Raw genomic sequence first — 13,531 nt, forward strand, 5'->3', positions numbered from 1 at the left:
TTACATATCTCACCGATGCTGACGATAGCTTTTAAGGAAGTTAACACCCTGTAGTTCAGGTAAGGCTTGGAAAGGTGAAGGGATTTGCTCAAGTCACACAACTAGGAAGTAGAGGAGCAAGAATTTGAACTTAGTTTTGTCTGGATCCAGAGCCTGTCCCTTTAAACACTAATCATTCTATCCCCAACTCGTATCATTTTAGGAAAATTGGATAATGCTAAAACGTATAAAGAAAGTAATCAACCATAATCCCAGTGCTGAGGGACAGTGTGTACAAGATATACTAATCTTTACCTCCCACGATCTTCTTAGCTTCCAGACCCATTTTCATTTCCTTTCATCCACCTCACTGCCTTTCACTTTTACCAGAGCTGTTTAAACCAAGGGTAAATAGCTGACTCATGGTGGGCCAGTTACATCTGTCTCTCTCCAATTTAAAATAGGGTGACAGACACTGAGTCAGTTAGGTGGGGGAAGGTAGGGTTGCTGAACTGCAAAGGAGCACGACCCATTGAGACGGGTCCCAATGTGGAGTTGCCAGTGGAGTTTCCATGATAGATATTGTGTAAGTGGATGTGTGAGCAAGGAAGCTGGTCTGCAAGGAGAGGAAGAGGAAGCAGGTAGGATGAGAGGCAGATTTAACAGAACACGTGGTTCTGAAAAAGAGTAAAGTGAGAGAACACCCAAAAGATTATAGGTCCTTGAGATCAGCTTGTGCTGTCCACAATTGTGTCCATAGAACCAATCCTCTTTTAATTTAAGCTTCCTTGAGTGAGTTTAACTTCTTGGTAACCAAATGATCCCTGATCAAAGTACAACTACTGTTAACATACTGGAATGTCTTATTCTAGGCTTTTTTCCTTCTCCCCTCTTTCCTTCCTTCCATTCTTATTTATAATCTTGGATGCAGAGAGCTGAATTTCTCACACTTCCCATCACAGCACACCATCACCGTTGGTCTACGCAATGCCTTCTCATTTTGTCTATCTCTACCCCATTCACTCTTAGTCCCTATTCCTAAACCCCTTCCCCATAGGCATCCACTCAAATGTTTTTGATGTGTATCCCTAATGCATGTTTACTTATAAAATATGCAGTACCGTTTTCTACATGTATGTGATTTTGATACACTTAAATGGTGGCATGTGATCAGTATCATTCATTTCCTTCCTTTTTTTTTTTTTTTTATAATTAACACTGTATTTTAAAGTTCTATTTTACTTTTTTTTAACTTAGTACTATCGAGACAGGTAGGATGGCTGGTTTCCTATTTTGATGTGGTTTAGTCAAAAAGAACAAAAGCCCCTTACTCAAGCTGTAGCTTACCTAACATTCATCGGCAACAAAAGACCCAAGAAGCTGTTAACCACAAGTTCCTGCTTTCTGGGCCTAGGGACTTCCCTGGGGCCCTGGATGTGCAGTTAGACTTAAACTTCAATTTGTAATTACCCCACCCTCATTTTAATGATAAAACTCACATGAAGGGGTGGAGATGTAAAATGCTAATGTCACATATGGTGTATGAAGAAGCACGTAAAGCCACTGTGCTGGTGCTAGAGAAAGCCTCCTACGTATGCCCTGACAAAACCCTTCCCTATAGAAATAGAAAGGCCCTATAAAACTCACCCATATACTACCCTTGGGGGAAAAGCTCACCTTTTCCCTTTTGCAGTGCTGACTCCCCTTGTGCACAAGCTAAAATAAAGCTTATCTTTCTCTTTGCTGCTCTATCTGGTGACCTCCCTTGATTTCTATCCTGGAAGATTGCAAGGACCCAGGATGCTGATAACACTATATAATGAGAGGAAATTTTGTTTATTTCAAGTCCAGATACCTAGCTTTCCAACACATACACCTTTCTTTTAAAAACTCATATTGGAGAATAGCTTTAAAAATACCCAACGTTGTGAGGTAGTCTTTTCCTTGAGCCGTAAAAGAGACTTCTCTTAACTTTTTCTTGCCAGTTTTACTGAAGATGATGATGGATTGAATTGACAGGATTCTGAGTCTGAGACTGAATTCTCCTTCGCTCTGCTGCTCAGATAGAGAACTGGCTATTTGGTGGGGATTTTAGGAGTTAAGTGACATGGCAGACTTTACCCAAGTATAGGAGTTCAGAGACAAGATTGGTGGATACATTAATTATGACTTTTGATTGAAATAATAGAAACCTAAATGAAGTTAACTTAACCCCCCCCCCGCCAAAAAAAAGACATTTACTGACTCATGTACCTTGATAGTCCATGGTGGAACAAGTTTCAAGAGTGGTGGCATCCAAGGCTGAAAATGAACTGAAAGGGAATTGGGTACCTGTTTCTCTCCATCTCTTGGCTCTACTTTCTCTGTGTTGATCGCATTCTACAGTTAATTCCCCCCAAAGAGAAGCAGGAAAGACCATGGGAAGCTTCAGGCTTACACTCTGTCTCCTTAGCAACCCCAGCAAACAGAGAGCACGTCTTTCCCAATTCCAGCCACAGCCCCAAATTTGTTTCGATTAAGTTGGTATGGATCCCATGCCTTTCACTGAACCAGTCAGTATCATGGGCTTGCCTACGCCTGGGTCGTGTGAATAGGCCTGGCTCCATCTGAGCGTGTGGAGAGAGAGTGAAAAGGATACAAGGGTTCCATTACAAGGTAAAAAATAGAGACAAGAAGTAACAGGCTCAAGCAGGTAAGCAGGGGGACCTCAACGGGTATTAGTCACCATCCAGTATTGAGCCTGCCTGGGGAGTCCAAAGCCATCTTAAAGGTCAGGGTAAAAAGGAACTAGAAACTAGAGAATAAAGTGCAGTCTTTAGAATCAAACAGTGCTGGATTCCAATCCCAACACCACTGCTTCCTCGCCGTTGGACTCAGGAAAACTCCTTTATCTTGAAAGCTTCATTTTCCCCAATTGTAAAGTGGAGATTTCTATGTAAATACAAAACAGAGGTATCGAAACATGTAGTGCCTAGACCACATGGACCCTCATGGTGATTTGCCTTTCCAATCACACCATTTATCACAATGTGTCAAAACTGTATATTTGTACATGTATGCCCCTCATTCTATTGTGAGTACTTTAAGAGCTATAGATAATTCATCTCTGTCCTGTTCATACTTAAAACATAGTACATGTTCAAGAAATACTAATTAGATCAATGAATTTTGTTCATTAGAGGTCTGGCTCAGCATGAATTCAATGAGTGGCTAATGATGGAAATGACCCAGAGAACACAGTTCCTTGAGAAATTCCGTCTTAATCTTGACCAGAGTGTCATATCTTCACGGTAATCCAAATCTAAATCCTACCCTGAACACACCTAAATGCCGAGTCCCTGAGGGCATTAACCAGTCCTTGAGGTGTACATACAGAAAGATCAGCTAATAGTGAAACCAGGGAGGGTGTAGATGTGAGTAACAGCATAAGCGGTATTTTATGAGCACACATAGAGAGAGGAGGACTCTTTGTAAATTTAGCATGGCAAGATTTTAATAAATGAGGCCACTGGGATGTGTGGGCTTTATATATCATGCCCCGTATTTATATTCCTGTCAACTTTCTTTGCTGAAGCAATATATTTATTACAGTCCATTTCACCATTTCTCACGAGATAGATGCTGTATCATGTCAAACAAAAATAAGGGAGGTGGGGGTGGGTCTGAAATAATGAAAAGGCTAGCGGAATATTTGGAGCAGAGGGCATGGAGGTGATTTGTGCTTTGCAAAACAATTCTCCTATTTTGCTTGAGCAAGTGAAAAAAAAATGTGAGGCTGAGAGTCCCGCTCTGTGTTGCTAGAAAAATCACCCCAACCCCCACCTTCCAGTGTGGACCCAGAAAATGAGGGTGTAGTTTAATGTGTCAACTTGACCACGTTAAGGAATATCCAGATAACTAGTAGAACATTATTTCTGGGTGTGTCTGTGAGGTTACATTTGAATCAGTAGACAGAGTGAAGGAGATCACCCTTATTAATGTGGATGGGCCTTATCCCATCTGTGGAGGGCCTAAGAAAACAAACAGGTAGAAGAAAGGCAAATTCATTCTCTCTTTTTGAGCTGGGGGATCCATCTTCTGTTGCTTTTGGACATCAGAACCTTTGGTCCACAGGTTTTCAGACTCCAAGACTTACACCAGTGGGCTCCCAGGTTCTCAGGCCTTTGAACTTAGACTGAATTATACTCCCAGCTTGCCTGTTTCTCCAGTTTGCAGATGGCAGGTCGTGGAACTTATTGGACTCCATGATTGTGTGAACCAATCCCATAATAAATTCTTTCTTATGTTATCTGTCTATAAGATACATATTTATTATATATCCATTGGTTCTGTTTCTCTGGAGAGTCCTGACTAATGCACCCTCTGATAAGCTAAGAAAGTTAAGGGTGCTCTCACTCACCCTTAATGTAAGCACTCACATGCTTACAACATTTTGCACCCAATTTCAGGACATTCCTGAAGAGCCTCACTGGTCCAGCTTGAATCAGATGATTGTCCTCCATACCATCAACAGTGGCCAATGGGCAAAGTCAGATTATAACTTGGTTTATCTGATTACAGCCATATTAAGATGGTGGAGATTGGAGTGATGGTGGGAAAGTTTTTAGGATTAAAGGAAAGGGCTTTTGCTGGGAGGATAATACCCTAGGCATCAAATGTAAAGTGGTTTTGGTCAATGTCCTTCTTCACCTATTACTCTCTCTCTTTTCCTGGCTCTTAAAAATGTCTTCTTATCATGGTTTCCAACGTGTGTTGTGATCTGACCTCCCCATCAACTTCTGCACCAATACAGATATGCCTGCCCCACTTCTCAATTTGTTCTCTTAAGTTCTAAACGACCTGCAGGTCCCTAGACTTGTCATTGTCTCTCACGCCTCTGGGCCTTCATACATTATTGTCTCCCAGCCAGAAACACCTTTCTTCCTGTCTTTACCTGCTGATTCTCAAAATAGCTAATGATTATCTCATTCAGAAAACTTTTCCTGACTTTCCTCTCCCATCTCTACTTTCTCTACCAAGCTGAGAAGCTGTTAGCTTTTCCCAAAGCATCTTGCATCTTGCTCATATTCTGTCTCTCCTCTCTCCTCTCTCTCGCTCTCTCTCTCTCTCTCACACACACACACACACAAACTGTACTTCCTTTGCATTGCAATTGCCTGTCTGCTTGTCTGTCCTTCCTATTAGACTGTGAGCTTTTTGAGGTCAAAAACTGTCTTATGTCTCTGTATCTTCAACACCTAACCCAGTACTCAACACTAAGAGCTCAGCAATTGTGAGATGAAGGAAGGGTCTCCAGAGCAGAGCCCTTCACAGATCATAGGGGAAGGTTTGAAATGAGAATTCAGAAGCATGCACCTAATGATGCAGGAATTATGGCCTTGTAATATTTAGCGGAAAATTTTCAACAAGAGCTTCTTTGGTTTCTAATTAGGGGAATTATGTTAATGAACCACCTTGCAAAATCCCTGATAATCATGTTCCAAATTTACCCCACTGGGTCTCATTTAGATGTAAAGGATAACAGAAACACTCTGGTAATAAAGATAATTTCTGGCCTCAATTAGCACGTGCTGCCCTTATTGCACCCTGAGGATCTCCTATCAGCTGGACACAAAGAGCCAAGTCAGCAAACCGCAGCCGTGGGGCTTTTCCAAGTTCACTGTTACCTTCCATTGCACATTGGCTAAGTCTTCCCACTCAGCCTCACTATGTATTTAGCGATCATCTTTATGGTACTGACATGAAAATCAAATATTGATTCTTTGACTCCATCTCAACAAATGTTCACTGAATGATCCTAGTGTCTGGGAAGATAGGAATAGAGTCGTATAGAGGTGTCAGACATGGGCTTTGGCCTGCAAGGAGTTGACACATGAAATATTAGCCAGAAATGAATGATGATAGGTACTGATGTTCAAATGTATTTATTCATTCATTCTGTCTGTCATGTAGGAGGCATCTATGTTAATCTGCTTTGTTTTAGTAAAATGCTCTTATTGTCTCCCAACCACGGTTACTTAATTCACAGTGGGCATTGTACTTTCTCAGGAAATGATGAAGAAGGCCAGTCTGTCTCTCCAGATGTGGCATTGTAAGATGTATAACTCAGGAGCTGTCACATTGAGAAAGAGGGGACAGATAAAAAGAAGCTGAGATGAAGATGGAGGGAGAGTCTGTCCTAGTTCTTCTTGTTCTTGAGGCCAGAATGTCTCTGCCCCTTATGAGGTCTGATTGTTAACCACGTTTTAGGGACTACATGAAGCAATAAATTGCCTAACTTTGTTCAAGGTGGTGATAACTTTTTCCTACTGTTCTTTTTTTTTTTTTTTTTTTTTGCTTTTATATACCTCTGAGTTTTAGCTGTCTACATGGCTGCTCAATATAAAGTTCATATTTCTTTTCTTTTTTGGGGGGGGGTGGTATGAAGTCTCACTCTGTCATCCAGGCTGGAGTGCAGTGGTGTGATCTTGGCTCACTGCAACCTCTGCTTCCCAGGTTCAAGCGATTCTCCTGCCTCAGCCTCCTGAGTAGCTGGGATTATAGGTGCACACCACTGCACCCAGCTAATTTTTTTTTTTTTTTTTTGTATTTTTTTAAAATACAGACAGTGTTTCACTGTGTTGGCAAGGCTGGTCTTGAACTCCTGACCTCAGGTAATCCATCTGTGTCAGCCTTGCAAAGTGCTGGGATTACAGGCATGAGCCATTGCACTTGGCCATGTTTATATTTCTCACCTATCCCCTTACAGCTGGGTAACTGTATAAGTTCTGGCCAATGAGATGTAAGCAGAAAGCTATATGTAATTTCTGAGTTGTATTCTTGAACAAAAGGAGTGGCCCTTCCTCTGCCCATTTTTTCTTCCTTTCTGCTGACAGAAATATTGATATGGTTATAAACTATTAGGTTGGTGCAAAAGCAATTATCGTTTTGCCATTGCTTATATGACAAAAACTGCAATGACTTTTGCACCAACCTAACACCTTGCATCATAAAGATGAGGGTAGCACACCCAAGGGGTGGTGAAACAAAAAGCTCAAAAAAATCTGGGTTCCTAACGTCACAGAGCTACTTTTTCAGTCCAAGAATGTTTACACCAAGACCATTACATGCCAGAGGAAAAAAACTTCTATTTCTTCTATTTTGTTAAGCTTCTGTTGCTGTGGGTCCTGGTATAGCAGCGGAAATTATAATCTAAATAATATAGTGAGTTTCTGTCACTTGCAACCCCAAAAGTCCTGAGTAATTTCACGATTTATTGAGTATGAGTACTTACTTCGTAACAGGTTCTGGGGGATACAGTAAGAAGAAAAGCAACACAGCCCCTGTTCTCATGGTGGTTACAATTTAGCAAGAATATAAGTGTGTGTGTGTGTTTGTGTGTGTGTGTGTGCGTGTATATATATATACATACATATATATACACGCACACACACACACAGAGATGGTTTTATTTTTTATTTTTTATTTTAAGATGAAGTCTTGTTCTGTCACCCCAGGCTGCAGTGCAGTGGCACAATATCAGCTCACTGCAACCTCCGCCTCTTGGGTTCAAGCGATTGTCCTGCCTTAGCCTCCCAAGTAGCTGAGACTACAGGTGCACACGCCACACCCGGCTGATTTTTATATTTTTAATAGAGGCAGGGTATCACCATGTTGACCAGGTTGGTCTCAAACGGATGACCTCAGGTGATCCGCCCGCCTCAGGCTCCCAAAGTGCTGGGATTATAGGTGTGAACCACAGAGCCTGGCAGAATATATGCATAGTAATTAATTACAAAAAGTTTTGTAATTATAATTGTGATAAATGTGATGAAGGAGTGAGTGCTCTGAGAACAAATATTGAAAGAAGCCGACTAACTCCGGACATAAAAAAGTTTCTTTCAGTGTGAAGGCATTTGTTAAGCAAAGACAGTGGGGTGGGAGAGGAAACAGCCTATTGTAAAAGGCCTCAATAAGAGAAAGAGTTTCTTCAACTTCAAGGCAGTTGAAGGAACAAAATCAAGGCATAAATATCAGGCTGGTGAGGGAGGGAAGGAGGTGGCCCCAGGTGATGTTGGAGGAGCTGGCAGAGTCCAGATGATGCAGGGCCACTTAAACCAATGTGAGGTTTGGGCTTTATCATAAGAGCAGTGAGAAGCCATGGGAGGACACCGGACATGATCAGATGTACATTTTAAAAATGTGACTCCAAATGTGTGGAAAAAAATAAATGGTGGGGGAGTGGTCAAGAGAGGATGTGGGGAAAACGGGGGATGCTGTGGCAGTGGCTCTGTCAAGAGATCGTTGTGCCTTAGATTATGGTGGAAGTGGGGTACTTTAGCCTGAAAGGCTCAGAATTTTTCAGCCGTCAAATCCAAAGCTGGGCCTTTAATCCTTCTATGTTTGTCGTTGTCTGCCCCAACCCCCACCCCCACCCCAGCATCCACTCGCTCCTCCCTTCCCCACCCCTGCTATCAACAGCTTCCACTCCCTGACACAGCCAAGAGTCTCCAGGAAGCTGGACCCACTCCCAGTACAAGAAGCAAATCTGATTGGTCTGTGCCTATCATCACTCCCCAATCAAAAAATGGTTCCCAAGGAGCATGTGACCTCAAGGTAGACAATAGGATATTATGGGAAATCTGCAAGGGACTTATGGGAAAAGCTTAGGGCTCCTGAAGGTGAGAGGAAGTGATTTTTCTTATCCCCCCAGATGTCTGTTATCTGAAAGTAAAGTAACACCAAACTGAGGATGACACCAGCCATAAGGATGACTGAGGGGAGAACCAAAAAGAACATGGGTCCTTCATAGCACTGCTGAGGGGATAAACCACCCACACCCCCAGCCCACTTTCACTGGGACAAACTGTAGATGAGATGACCCGTTTCCCAGTTGTTGAAGACAGTTCAAGTTCGGAATTATGTTAGCCACAGCTGAAGTAGTCATAACTGACGCACCAAGAGAAACAACTGGGCACCCCTGGGGCTTTTCTTGGCCAAAGACCTGGATTCTTGCACCCAGGGCATTCGTTTTGCCTGCTCAGCTTGTCTGGAGGGGAGATGAAATAGAGAAAAAAGCTAAGAAAGATACAGATTTGATAAATATTTTGTCTCTTTCTTCTTCCCCTACAGAAGCCTTGGATTTTCTCAGGGTCTCAGAATGCTCGGACCTGAGCTGTGTTCAGAGACTTCTGGAGAGTTAGTCAATATCAGTACTCCAACCTCTTGGCGATCCTCCTGTGGATCATTTGTGTATTATTAATTTAACAATTTTTTTTTGAGAATCCTTATGGGAAGTACAAATACATAGTCCTCCTGCTCATGTGTTTTGTTTCCTTACCCACAGCAGGCATCACCAATCAATTGTTCTCTAAGTTCTGAGGATCCAGACTTAGTACTTTCAACCCCTCCTCCAGGCATTACCAATTGATCTGAGTTTAGTTTGGTGAAATCAACATGGCCCCCTTGACTACTACATGCCTCACCTTGTGCAAAGCACTTGCTTTAGTTTCCTGTGATTTCTGTAACAAATTGCCACAACCGGGTGACTTAAAACAACGGAAATTTATTTTCTCACAGTGCTGGAGGCTAGAAGTCTGAAATGAAAATATCAGCAGGGCTTCATTCCCTCTGGAGGCTCCAGGAGTGAAATCATTCTTTGTTTCTTTCTGCTTATGGTATTTGCTGGCATTCCTTGACTTGCGACTACATTACATGATGTCCTCTTCTGTGTCTCTCTCCTCTGTGTCTACCTTATAAGGATACATGTGATTGTATTTAGAGCCCACCTAGATATTCCAGGATTAACTTTTCCTCTAAAGATCCTTAACTTCATCATATATTTTGCACATATGAAAAATCACCTCATTACATATGAGGTAATACCCACAGATTCTGGGGATTAGGACATAAACATATCTTTTGGGGAGCCATTGTTCAGCCATTATAGCACTAGAGATAAAAAGGTGAATAAGAAATGACCTGTTTGTAGGTCGGGTGTGGTAACTCATGCCTGTAATCCTAGCACTTCAGGAGGCCGAGGCGGGCAGATCACGAGGTCAGGAGAACGAGACCATCCTGGCTAACACAGTGAAACCTCATCTCTACCAAAAATACAAAAAATAAAAAAATTAAAAAAAATTAGCCAGGCATGGCGGTGGGCACCTGTAGTCACAGCCTACTCGTGTAGGCTGAGGCAGGAGAATGGCATGAACCCAGGAGGTGAAGCTTGCAGTGAGCCGACATTGTGCCACTGCACTCCAGCCTGGGCAACAGAGCCAGACTCCATCTCAAAAAAAAAAAAAAAGGAAATGACCTGTTTGTAAAGAGTTTGTGGACTGATGGGCAACTGGCAACCACAAGACTGCTAAGAAAGAGGAAGATAAAAGTAATGTGGAAGCACCAAGGTACAACACCTATCCTAGCCTTGGTGGCTGGCAGGTGGTCATGGAAGGCTTCCTGAAAGAGTCAGCAGCTTTGTTATAGTAGTTCACCCCTCATATTGTTTGTGTATTTATAAAGCTTAGTATTCTCTATCTCTTTTTTTTTTTTTTTTTTTTTAAAAACAGAATTTCGCTCTTGTTGTCCAGGCTGGAATGCAGTGGCATAATCTCAGCTCACTGCAAGCTCCACCTCCCAGATGCAAGCAATTCTCCTGCCTCAGCCTCCCAAGTAGCTGGGATTACAGGTGCCCACCACCACACCTGGCTAATTCTTGTATTTTTAGTAGAAATGGGGTTTCACCACACTGGCCAGGCTGGTCTTGAACTCCTGACCTTAGGTGATCCGCCCGCCTTAGCCTCCCAAAATGCTGGGATTTACAGGCGTGAGCCACTGAGCCTGGCCTATAAAGCTTAGTATTCTCTAAGCAGCCAATGAACATTTGACTTCCACTGTTGTGATTTGAAGATAATGTCTTAGTCCTTGGGGGCCATGATAATAATACCATAGACTTGGTGGCTTATAAACAAATGAAATTTATTTCTCACAGTTCTCTGGAGGCTGGGAATTCCAAGATCAAGGCACCAGCAGATTTAGTGTCTGGTAAGGGCCTACTTTCTGGTTCATAGATGAAGATCCTCTCCTTGTAACCTCACATGACAGAAGAGGCAAGGGAGCTCTCTAGGGGTTTTTTTATAAGGGCACTAATCTTATTCAGTCACAGTTTTAAAAAACGTGATTCCAGATGTCAATAAAGATTGGACTGGGGGAGAGGGGTCAAGAGAGTTTGTGGGGAAAACAGAAGAGGCTATGGCTCTGCCCTTATGACTTAATCCCCTCCCAGAAGCCCTACATACTAATACCATCTCCTTGGGGGTTAGGATTTCAACATAAGAATTTTGGGGGGACATAAACATTCATACTATACAAGATATTATAGCAGCACTTAATGAGCAAATATAAATATACTCCCCTCTCACAATTAAAGGAGTAGGCTAGTTAATGGGGCCAAGGGAATATGCATGCTGTTCAGAAATGCTGAGCTTTGCAGAAGGCAGCTAAAGTCCTTATTATAAACCCTTTCTGACATGAGTTCCAAGTGCCTGGCTCTGTTTCTGCATAGCTATCTAAGCATCATTCCCTGCATAGAGGCTTGCTGCTGCCTGCCTTGGTCCAAGTGCCATGGACTTGACCTCAGCTCCCTCATCACCCACAGAACATGCGGAGCAAGCAAAGGCAAAGGTGAAGTCTACACACCCTCAAAGATGTAGGAAAAAGATGAATTGGAAGAGACCAAGAGAAAGTGACTCAAAAGAGAAGAGGCGGTGAAAGGTGATAAAGCGATGGAAAGGAAGAAAGAAAAGAGAACTGGCATTTGATGGAAAGTTGCAAAGAGAAGTCTTGAATACTGTGGGCTCATTTGTCTCTTAGAGATGCCTACTTGAGAAGATATATCAATCAAGACTCTTTGGGAAAGAAAACAATCCCTTTTCAAACTGGGTGAAGCAGAAGGGAGAATTTATTGGCCCCTGTAAATGAAAGGTCTAAGTTTTCCCTTCAGGCCTGCCTAGATTCAGGGATCTAAATAATGTCATTTAGATGTCAATCTCGTCCTTCCCTTCCTGTCTGGGATATGATTTTTCAATGTGTTGCTTTATTCTGGTGGGCTTCTGCAGATCCGAATTTATAATCTCCCAGTTTAGCAACCTCAATCAGAAGAAAAGCATTTCTTGCCCAGTATTTCAATCAAAAGCCTCAAGTCTGAAACTTGTTGGTCCAATATGGGTTATGTGCCCAGATCTGAAACTTGAGGATGTCATGGGGATGTAGTATTGCCCTTGATCATATCTGGAGAAAGTGGATGTCAGTTAAAAGTGAAGCTCTCTTCTTTATACCTCCCTCCATCCCCAAACCATCTAAAAGTGGGAGAACATGGATCCTCAAGGAAAAAATAAAGAACTATTTATTGCCAGGAAGGGAAAGAGGTACCAGTAATGCAAACAAGCAAACAAACAAACAAACAAAAAAATGGTATCTAAACAAAAAGCAATAATAATTACTAATATTACTCTAAATCCGATTGCAACCATTATATTAGACTTCACAGGTGTTATTTCACTAAATACTCAGAATAACTAAATGAAATAGACATAAATTGTGCCCATTTTATAGGCAGGGAAATTGAGGTTAAGTGAAATGAAATTGTTTTCAAAGTCACATGGATTTATATCCATATCAGCCTGACCTCAGGGCTTGTGTTCCTCCAGAGCACACCTCCTCTTTTGCCAATGACTTATATCTTCTATCTTTCTGTGCCTCAGTGTCCTCACTTGTAAAATGGACATCATAGTACCTTTCTCATTGGGTTATAGTGAGTGTTAAATGGTAAGTGCTGAATAAACATTAGCTATTCCTATTGGTGGTGGCTGGGCTCCTGACTGTGCCCCGCTGGGAAGCTATTCAGGGAAGCCAGTCTGATAAAGCACCCCCAATTGTGTCTCACCCTGGGGGTTCCCACAAGGAACGGGGGATGGCTCTTGCAGGCAGATTCCAGGTCTTCTTGTCCTCTGCAGGGCTTCCATTATTAAAGGATTCCGTGGAAGCGATCAGCTCATGGGATTCTGAGAACTCCACCTCTCTGTTCTAAAAGACCCACTGTCCAACTCAGAGGGGGGACCACTTGGACACTAAGGAAGGCCAAAGAGGCAAGCAGGCGCCCAGTTATCCATTCCTGGATTCCATTCCTATTCTCCCAGTCTTCTCTTCCTTCTCCTCCTCCTTGCCCACCAGGGAGGCAGCTGACTGTGCTAGAGATTGGCGTATTCTCTTTGCATCTGGCAAGCTGAAGCGGCATACTGATGATGGCCTGCAAATGTGAAATAGATGGGCACTGTTTTGCACTTCAATGGAATAACAGGTGTTATTTCTCCTTGGACGGTGGAGGACGGAGCTGACACTTCTTTTGGGATGCAGGGGAGGTGCCTGTGACATTGGTGATTTCTGGGCACTGTTGTGCCCCTACTGTTTGCCTTGCACCTTATTTATGACATCTCATCTAATCCTCTCTACGCACAACTCGCTGGGAAAGATATGGTTACCCCTAAGTTTACAGATGAAGAACTCAAGGTGCTGC

This window comes from Chlorocebus sabaeus, chromosome 5 (assembly GCF_047675955.1).
Source record: "Chlorocebus sabaeus isolate Y175 chromosome 5, mChlSab1.0.hap1, whole genome shotgun sequence".
In the NCBI taxonomy this organism is placed as follows: Eukaryota; Metazoa; Chordata; class Mammalia; order Primates; family Cercopithecidae; genus Chlorocebus; species Chlorocebus sabaeus.